The sequence below is a fragment of the Lactuca saligna genome, chromosome 6 (assembly GCF_052625555.1).
Source record: "Lactuca saligna cultivar CGN05327 chromosome 6, ASM5262555v1, whole genome shotgun sequence".
Classification (NCBI taxonomy): domain Eukaryota; kingdom Viridiplantae; phylum Streptophyta; class Magnoliopsida; order Asterales; family Asteraceae; genus Lactuca; species Lactuca saligna.
This window is the reverse complement of record NC_136422.1, coordinates 104,110,901-104,120,113: the sequence shown is the minus strand read 5'-3', so window position 1 is coordinate 104,120,113 and position 9,213 is coordinate 104,110,901.

The following is a 9,213-nucleotide window of genomic DNA, read 5'->3' as shown; positions in this document are numbered from 1 at the left end:
ACTTGTAGAACCACAAAACAACTCATGGTCAAAGAGGAATGAGTTTACGATCATAAACTCATGAGTTTACGACTGTAAACTCATTGGGTGATGGTCACAAAATCGTAAACTCATATAAGGGGGTTTCCTTGAACCCTAAACTCAATAGCAATGACCTACAACACTTAGATGCAATCCTTGGGATTTATAACACTTATATAAGGTGTTTAGCATGTCCTAGGATGGATTAAATTTGTTGATTAGTTGTTTAAAGACTAATTGGATACATATCTGTGATATTATATGTCAACTAGGATCCTTGTGTTTGTTCAAGATTTCACTTGACACCTAGCAATCTTGTTTCATCAGTTCATCCATCCCTCTCACTACAGGTGAGTTCATACCCCTTAAAAAACCTTTTAAATGCCCATACATGCTTTTAAATACTTTTATGGGGGGGGGGGAGGAATACAAGTTGATTAGCATAGTTATTATATCAATCACATGTGATTAATAGCTACAAAACATATGGATTTACTATACTTTCAAACCGTTTTATCAAAAAAATTGCTTTTGTATAGCTTTACAAACTGACATCAACTCATCATTATTTTCTTGGTTCAAACCCTTTAAATGAATTACAAAACCTCTTTTTCACTTATATATTCATAGAAACCATATCCATACACTTATGTAGTAAGTATATATATATATATATATATATATATATATATCTATATATATATATATATATATATATATATATATATACGAAATTGAATAGGATGGTTGTGTTTTCAGCTCCAACACCTTGTATAGCAAAGGTGTATAAACTTACATGGACACTTCAAACTACATTACTAGCAAACTATAATAGGTATAGCTTGGGGAAATACTACCTACTATTCCTAGTACAAATGGAACATACAAGAGTCAGTTCATTCATGAGTCTATACAATTGTATTACATACTATATGAAGAGAAACTATTACTTACTATAGGAAGAGATACGATTACATACTATATGATGAGTTACTATTACATATTATATGAGTAGATACTATTATATAAGTACGGGACTAACCATTCTACACCCAGCTGTTAGCTACATAGGGAAAATGCACATCGACGGATGTCTACGGTTACTACTATTCGGCAAGTTACTCTGCCGTGTTTATCCTAGTACCAAAGGATAATACTTACTTGTTTATATAATGTTTCCCATTTACTTTTGCTTTGTAAAACATTCACATCAATGATGAAGTAGATTATATTTTGATAATAATAGTTACACATGGGAAAATTGCATACTTTTATGAGAAACAAACATGCAAAACAGTCAGGTCTTGGTAGAAGACTACTTTTTATACTAGTAGGAAATATGGGATTTTCTAGGGTTTTCACACTTATACGAATTGTATCATCAATCATTTACAAGTCTTTTCTTACTGTTTTACAAATCAAAGACATTAAAATACTTATGAATTCACCAGCTTAAATGCTGATCTATGCTTTCAAAATAACGTGTATACTCAGGTCAACAGTAGACAGGTACCGGTGACAGGTTTTTGAGAAGATGGAGCACATACAAGACTTGTCTTTTATCATTCATTTTTGGTGTCTATTACTTTATACATAACACACATGTATTAAAATCATATATTTAATGCAATGGATGATTTTTGTTTGCTTATTTACTATTACTGTGTTGTGATCCTATATGTGACATCCTCAGCCCCAGAACGTTTCCGCCGTTCTCGGTTTTGGGGTTTGACAATTTTGTTGGACTGGAGCTTTACAAAATCGAGCAGTGTGCCCCCTTTTTATTACAGTTGGTGCAATGCATTTCATGACATGCACTGTTGTGGTGAAAGTTGCACTTGGGTAGGTTCCCAACGTATTGCCTTATCGGAGTTAGGGTGACAGTGGTTGTGGCAGCGTGTACAGCAACCACTTTTTGATTTTTGGCAGGTTCTTGAGTGGGTTGACCCTGATTCTTGTTCCAAAACTTCCTCTTGTTGCTTCCCCTTTTTGCTTGTTTGGGGGTGTTTTTCATAGTGCCATGGCTGGCCTTATGGTCGATGAGTTGTTATGCTAGTTCTTTGGCACTGTCAAAGGTAGTTTGCTTTGAGGCCAATACGTTTCCTTGATGTTGGGGAGATAGTCCCCATATGTATCTTTCCACCTTTTGCTTTCCAAAGGAACCATCCCGGGACACATCATGGCTAGATCACTAAACCTTGAGGTATAAGATAGGATGTTAGAGCCTGTCATTTTCAGACCCCAAAGTTCTTCTTCAAACTTCCGTATCTCGCCCCTTGGGTAGTACTCCTTCATTAACATAATTTTCAGGTCTTCCAGTGTTATCGAATTAGCCACCGGAAGTGTCAATGCCTTGACATGGCCATTCCACCAGGTGAGGGCCCTTTCAGAGAATGTGCATGCTGCAAATTTGACCTTGCTTGCTTCAGGGCATGCGCATATTTCAAAGATGGATTCAGTTTTCTCGAACCATTGCAACAATGCTATGAAACCTATGCTTCCATTGAAGGTTTTGGGTTTGGCATTTGTAAAGTCTTTGTATGTACACTCTCTCGAGCATCCCTGACTGTCCTCGTGGTTAGAATTTGTGGCACCATTACCCGCACCATCCGCATTATTGGTGTTGATTTGGGACATTGCGGTTGCTACTGCAGCTATTACGGACACCTGGAACATAACTGGGTCGAATTGAGGGGGTGGTGGTAGTGGTGGCGCTGTCACATCTAGGATTTCTACGAGGTGGCATCTTCTACCATATCAAGAATGAAAAAACAATAAGTCTTTGAAAACACTCACAAGTCAAGAGTTAAAACTAAACATTATTAGTTCTTTATATGCATCATGATTCCGACTTGTAAAGATATTGTATGAATCCATTCATACTAGAGGTCTATAGATAATGAAACATAGACTTTATGAATGTTGATAGTTTTGATTCACATGAAATGTCTGTGATAGTATCCATACCGGGCCCATCCAATAATCGTTTGATGTACAATATTCATAAATAATTAAGATTAAATAACCTTTCGAATCTAACGGGTCTTCCCTGGGCCCACAACCAAACAAGGAACGGGATCCAAAGCGGAACCACCATTTCTAGGTCGACATGGTCTTTATTATACATAACTTTGATTTATACATCAAACAATCATAAATTAGCCACCAGTAATTTAATCTGAAAATAATCCCTGTTATGAACTTGATGTAATGTTCCCAATAAAACAAATAGAATGTATGTTTCATTGATATAACTTAGTATACAATATTTGGGAAAATTTGACCCTATAAGGGTCTATGCTACATCAATGTATGGAAAAAATTTGACCGCCTAACAGATCCCGGAAGTGTAAACACTTAAATTGCGAGATCGGACATAAAATACTAGAAAATAATAGTATTATTTATCCACAAAACTAGATTAAACTTAAGCGAGCAGTGCAAACACTACTTGCAGCGGTTGAAGCTCTGAGGATCACGAAGTGAAGACACGATGTTCCTTGTTTCCCTCATCTTAGCTCTGGATTCTGCCACTCGGCTCTCTGCTTCTGCTAGACATCCTTCAAACTTGGCTCGATGTTCTCGGAGTTCTTGCACTTCAGCTCGGGTTGCGGCCATTTCCCGTCAAAGAAGCTCGGTGCGGTCTAGAGTCCGATCGTGGTCATCATCCAACCAGCGCAGGCAAACGGATTTGACTTGGCTGGTGGCACCAACTTTCATGAGGAGGCGGGTGTTTATCGTGGTTTCCTCCTCGTGGCATGGGACACGGTGAACCATGATAGGAAGGGCTCTATCGGCTAACCCTCCTTGGTTGAGGTTGTAAAAACCTCGTTCCATGCCATAGGGAGGTCGTTGACCTTGCTCTCAGCTCCATCGATGTATAGTTTCGGCCCATTGGGGCGTTGGGCCTTGGAGGTGTTGCGGAGGGATATGTGCAGGGTGTGGGTTGTAAACTTCAGGTTTGACTCGGTTCCATCTGAGTGTTCTTCCTCTTCACCGTCTAGGGATTCTTCCACTTCCATGGGTTCTTCATCCTCCATGGGTTCCTCTTCAAAATCTTCCTCTGGGTCTTCCATAATCCAACTGGCATTCCATTGGTTGGGGAAGTAAGGATCACCCAGGAAGTGAAATCCTGCCATCGCACTTGTACGAGAATAGGGATAAGAAGTATATCGCGAGAAATTTTGGTATAAGAAATTATTTATCGCAATTTATAATGTCATTATTATGTTTTTTGTGTTAAAATACTCATATAGTATTTTTATGTTTGATTCTCAAGGTTGATGGTAAGTTGAAGACTTGTTGCTCATCATGATTCTTCTTTGGCATACATTGGTCATACCTAAATATAGTTGATCAGGCTATATTCATCCAAGATATGACTTCATACCCCGAAGTTGGATCATAGGGGCCAACTTGTCTCGATACTTATATGTTATTGCCATTATGATATTGAATTAATGGGTGCGATTGTACGAATACTTTTATAAAAATAATGATTTTTATTTTTAAAGTATTTTTGAAAAGCTACGTCAGAGAAATTTGGCCCCGTTGTATTTATAGTTTGTATATCTTACGTGGTTCAATATACTTAGTTCACTATAAACAAAGCTTTGATACCAATCTATCACACCCCCAAACCGTAACGGCGGAAACGTTCGGGGGCAGAGGACGTCATGCTCACTATCATAACCATAGTGAAGAAAGTAAACACAACCATCATAAATATAATTTAAAAGGTTACATAGTTGCAAAAATACATGTTTCCAAATAAATTACATATGATGTCAAAATAGTTCAAAAGAAATATGCGTCTTAGCGTCTTGCCTTCACAAATCTTGTGGTTACTTGTATAACTGAATACCTGAGAATACAAGTTGTTTTTGAAAGAGTATCAACATTAAAGCTAGTGAGTTCATAAGAAATTTATGAATGAAAAATGGATGTTGTTCCTTGAAGTTTGTTACAAGTTTGTTTCCAGGCAATCCAATATTTTCTAAAAGGTTTGTTGTAGTCTTAATTGAACGAAGACTTAGTATATGTAAGTAAATCGGCATACTTATGTGTGGTTTTATATTTAAATAAAACTCCTTTTTGTGAAATTCTTAAATCCCCGTGAACTATGTGTTTTGTTAATTCCCCATGTGAGTTGCTATAACCTTGCTAAAACTCGAAGACCTCGTACTCGGCGTTCTTCAGGCATCGAAATGTTATGACACTTGCCACCCTAGACCTGCCGGTCTAGCTGTTGCAAGCAACTTAGGTGCGGGTTTGTCAGACCCAATATAGATCTATACACAACTATCATGCTCTCCCTACAAGAGATTCTGATTATAACTACATGACTTTTCTGTTGTACTTAAGAGTACCCTGAAGGTGAATGTCTCACAAATCTATCCATTAACAAGTTCACATAGTTTGTAATGAAATACCCGATTTGTAAATCGATTGTATTATTGTTTCTTTATTAAACGAGGTGTTCAAAACTATACCTATTATAGTTTATCAAGAGTATTTTATGTTTTAATGAAAACTTGTTATTCATGACTTTTTATGTAAATAAAAATGAAATTGAATATACTAAGTGTAAATCTTACACACCTTGCTCAGCATGTTACAAGGTGTGAATAACTCTTAAACTAGTTTTGACATTTTTACCTTTAACGGTCGCTGTTTTAGAATATTTATATAAAAATCATCGTAAGTCGAAAATTGAATCCGTAAACTCTGAGAGTTTGGAAAAATAATCTACTATGCTCATAAATTTTCCGATAATTTTTGGTGGTCTCAAACCAGTGTGTTCATCTTCACAACCCTGTCCGATTTTGTTGCTGCAGTGATAGGCAGTTTTGTAAAAAATCACCATAAATTGCAGAAAAATCTTATGGGGATGTGAAAGTTGTCATTTTAAAGGTATAAACCTGAACTATTTGGATATTAAACAGCTCTGAAAAATATTAAGTTCAATTTGGGTAAAACAATTCGTAAATAGGTCACAACTTTTCTGTTGTAAGCTGTCAAGTTAAGTTTTAAATATGTTTTGGTGTTTTAACTTGTATTCCCCCCTGAAAACTAAAGAAAACTGGAAAATGTAGGGGTATGAATTCACCTTGAGTGATTTCTTGAAGAGTGGAAAGTCAAAGATGAGGAGTATCAAGTCAAGAACACTTGATGAACTCGCGAAATTTTGGATGATCCCAAGAATGATTTTTGGTGTTAAAATGCATGTAGATGATTCAAGGATGTTATAAAACATGGAATAAAACTTGAGTTTAGATGAAATACTTACCGAAAAGTGAAGTAATAGCTCAAGAACTCCTTCAAAAAGTGGCTGGAAGTAGAGAGAAAAAGAAGCTTTCTTGATGGGTAAGAGAAGTGTAAGTGTTTGATGGTGAAGGAAATGATCAAGGCCAAGATCCTCTAGAGATTCCTTTATATAGGAGGTTTATGGAGCAATTTGCAATATTGATAGGATGTTTGCCTTGGTTTGTGTGATGTGGATAGGGTTGGCTAATGAGGAGGTGACATATGGAAGGCAAGTGGACACACTTGACCGAGATCTTCGTAAATTCTGCCCTTTTTCTCAAACATACGAAGACTTGTACCAAAAATGCGAAGCCACAAACAATTTTCGAAGTTGGGTGAAAAATGTTAAACATACGAAACTTGCTTTAATTTTTGAAGTGACAAAAACTCGAAGGTTCAGGGGTTGTTTTCGAAAAATTTTCCTTTTCCATGCCAAAACACACGAAGACTCCTCCATTTATATGGAGACTTGAAAAAAATTGTTAAACATCCGAAGCTTCAGGGACTGAAGTTGAAATTTTGGTTTTCTTTTTCAATTCATACGAAGAACGAGGGATACGAAGGCTTGTTCATGAACAGTAATGAACAGTAAAAATCTTCGTATGTTCAATCAGTAAGCCTTCGTATATTCAGCCATACCCTTCGAATCAAAGTCATACCATTTTATCTCATTCATATGAATTTCCACAAAATCATCTACAACACAGGGACCATTCGTCCTTCGTTAACTCGTTTTCATACGAAGCTTTTAAATTGATATTAACCCTTCGAAACCGATTACACACAATACCCTTCGTTATCTTTACAGGGACTCTCGCTTTCAGTTCATAATCATCGATTATCAATAACCAGATTCCAAAAAAAAATATCGTGACTCAATATTCAATCCAAATCAAACGCACTTTCCAGTTCGTTATCATACCCAAACCAAATCTTTTGAAAACAGATAACAACATTTAAGATTTCATTAAATACTCATAACCATGAATCAATATCATTCCAGTTCATCGTTCTTCAAGAAAGCACGTAACACTAAAATTTCGATTCCAAGCTAATTTGTAAAATTGAACCTCAAATCACCCTTGATTTCGACATCCATATCATCAAAACAACTTATGTTATCTAATTTGGGCAAACTATTCACATAATCATCACTTGAACATCGACATTGACTTTTTCTCAGTTTGACTTTGCAAAGTCAAAGAATCAAAAACATGAAATTCATGATTCTATAAGCCATTTTCAGATCAAAAGGTGTTAAAACATCATTCCTAAACACGATCTTCACAACAATTCGGATTTTCTTGATCAATTGCATCAAAATCAAAAATATAAGATCCGACATTCATAGAAATGTCATTGATCATCATCGATTTTAAGTCACAACTCATAAAACAACTTCGATTCACAAGACATTGTTTATAAGAATCGATTATCAAAAAAAAATCGAATACATGTTCAAAAGGCAGTTAGATGTATAAGTTTTGATGTATTTCAGGGTGAATGAATAAACATCAAATAAAAATACGCCTCGTACCTGATTCAATGAAGTGTTGGGCTTATACTTTTAACATATTGAATCGATGTAATAGATTGGGCCACAAAAAAATATTGATGAACAGTAACTAAATAAACTCTTGGGCTTCAAAAAACGGACATGAACGGTAATATATCTTTGATTATTATTTTTGATTGGATTTGATCTTAAAAAAATATAGGATCAACAATGGGGTTTCTCAAGAAAAATTTGATCCAATGAGTCAAACGATCACAAATCAAAAACGCAACGCACGATTCAAAATATTACGAGAGATCATAGAGAGAGACTCACCAAAAATGCTTCAATTGCGACAAAACTTGCCAAACCGAGAATCGTTCTTCAAATATCACCTTGATCATGAAGACCCGCTCTGATACCAATTGTAGTGACAAAGAACATGGTTTGGCATGCGGAATCAAAGCTTGCACAATTGAACATGGTGATTTGGGTGTTTAAGATATATATTGAATGTATCTGGTGTTACAAAAAAGGACTAGATCTAGACTACATAATTAACACACACTTACACACTCACTTCTACAACTCTCAAGCACACCTCTACAAGTGGACAAACCCACTATTTATAGAGGTGTTTACATGTCTCTCTCTCACTCTCTAACAAATGGGTCTAAAGGCTAAAGCACCACATGCAAGTGGGTTTTACAAAAGTCAAACATTTACAAAGTCATGAATGAAGAACTTTGCACCCCAACATATTCTAAGCTATATTCTTTATTGTAACATAATGATTTATAATTAATAAATCCTTGAGATATGAATAAAATATGAGTTTAGGGAGATTAAAATGATAAAAATATGAATTTGGTGAAAAATCCCCGTCAAAAACGGGTTTAACAGGAAAATGTAGTAAAAAACCAGACAATAGGAGCGAACCTGCAAGGGTTCCGTTCTTGGGGATGAGGACCAAGACTGTGGAACTGGAACCAAAGGGAAGGCTCGGGCCCGAAGGTGATAAAAGCGAAAGTGGGTCTCGGTTCCGAAGGTGATAGGGAAGCGAAATGGACCGAAGGCTTGGTTCATTTCGGGTGTATTGAGTTTCGGTCCAAGGGGCTAAGTTCAGTTCTGAAAGGGGAACTACGGTCTAGAGAGGGTTCGGTTCTCCTAGTTTCAGCCCTATTTAGCTTTTTTTCAATATAACTCCCCAATTCAATCGGTTTTTGGCCAAGTTAAGGGTCGGGATGACCCGGATGACTATAAAAAGTTGAGAGAGATTTATTTTTAGTCAATATTATTATATGTGACAACCCGAAATTTTCATTCGGTCAAACCCTAAAGTCAATCACTTCAATTTATAAGTCAAGTTCATTTTTATTTGTTTTTAGCAA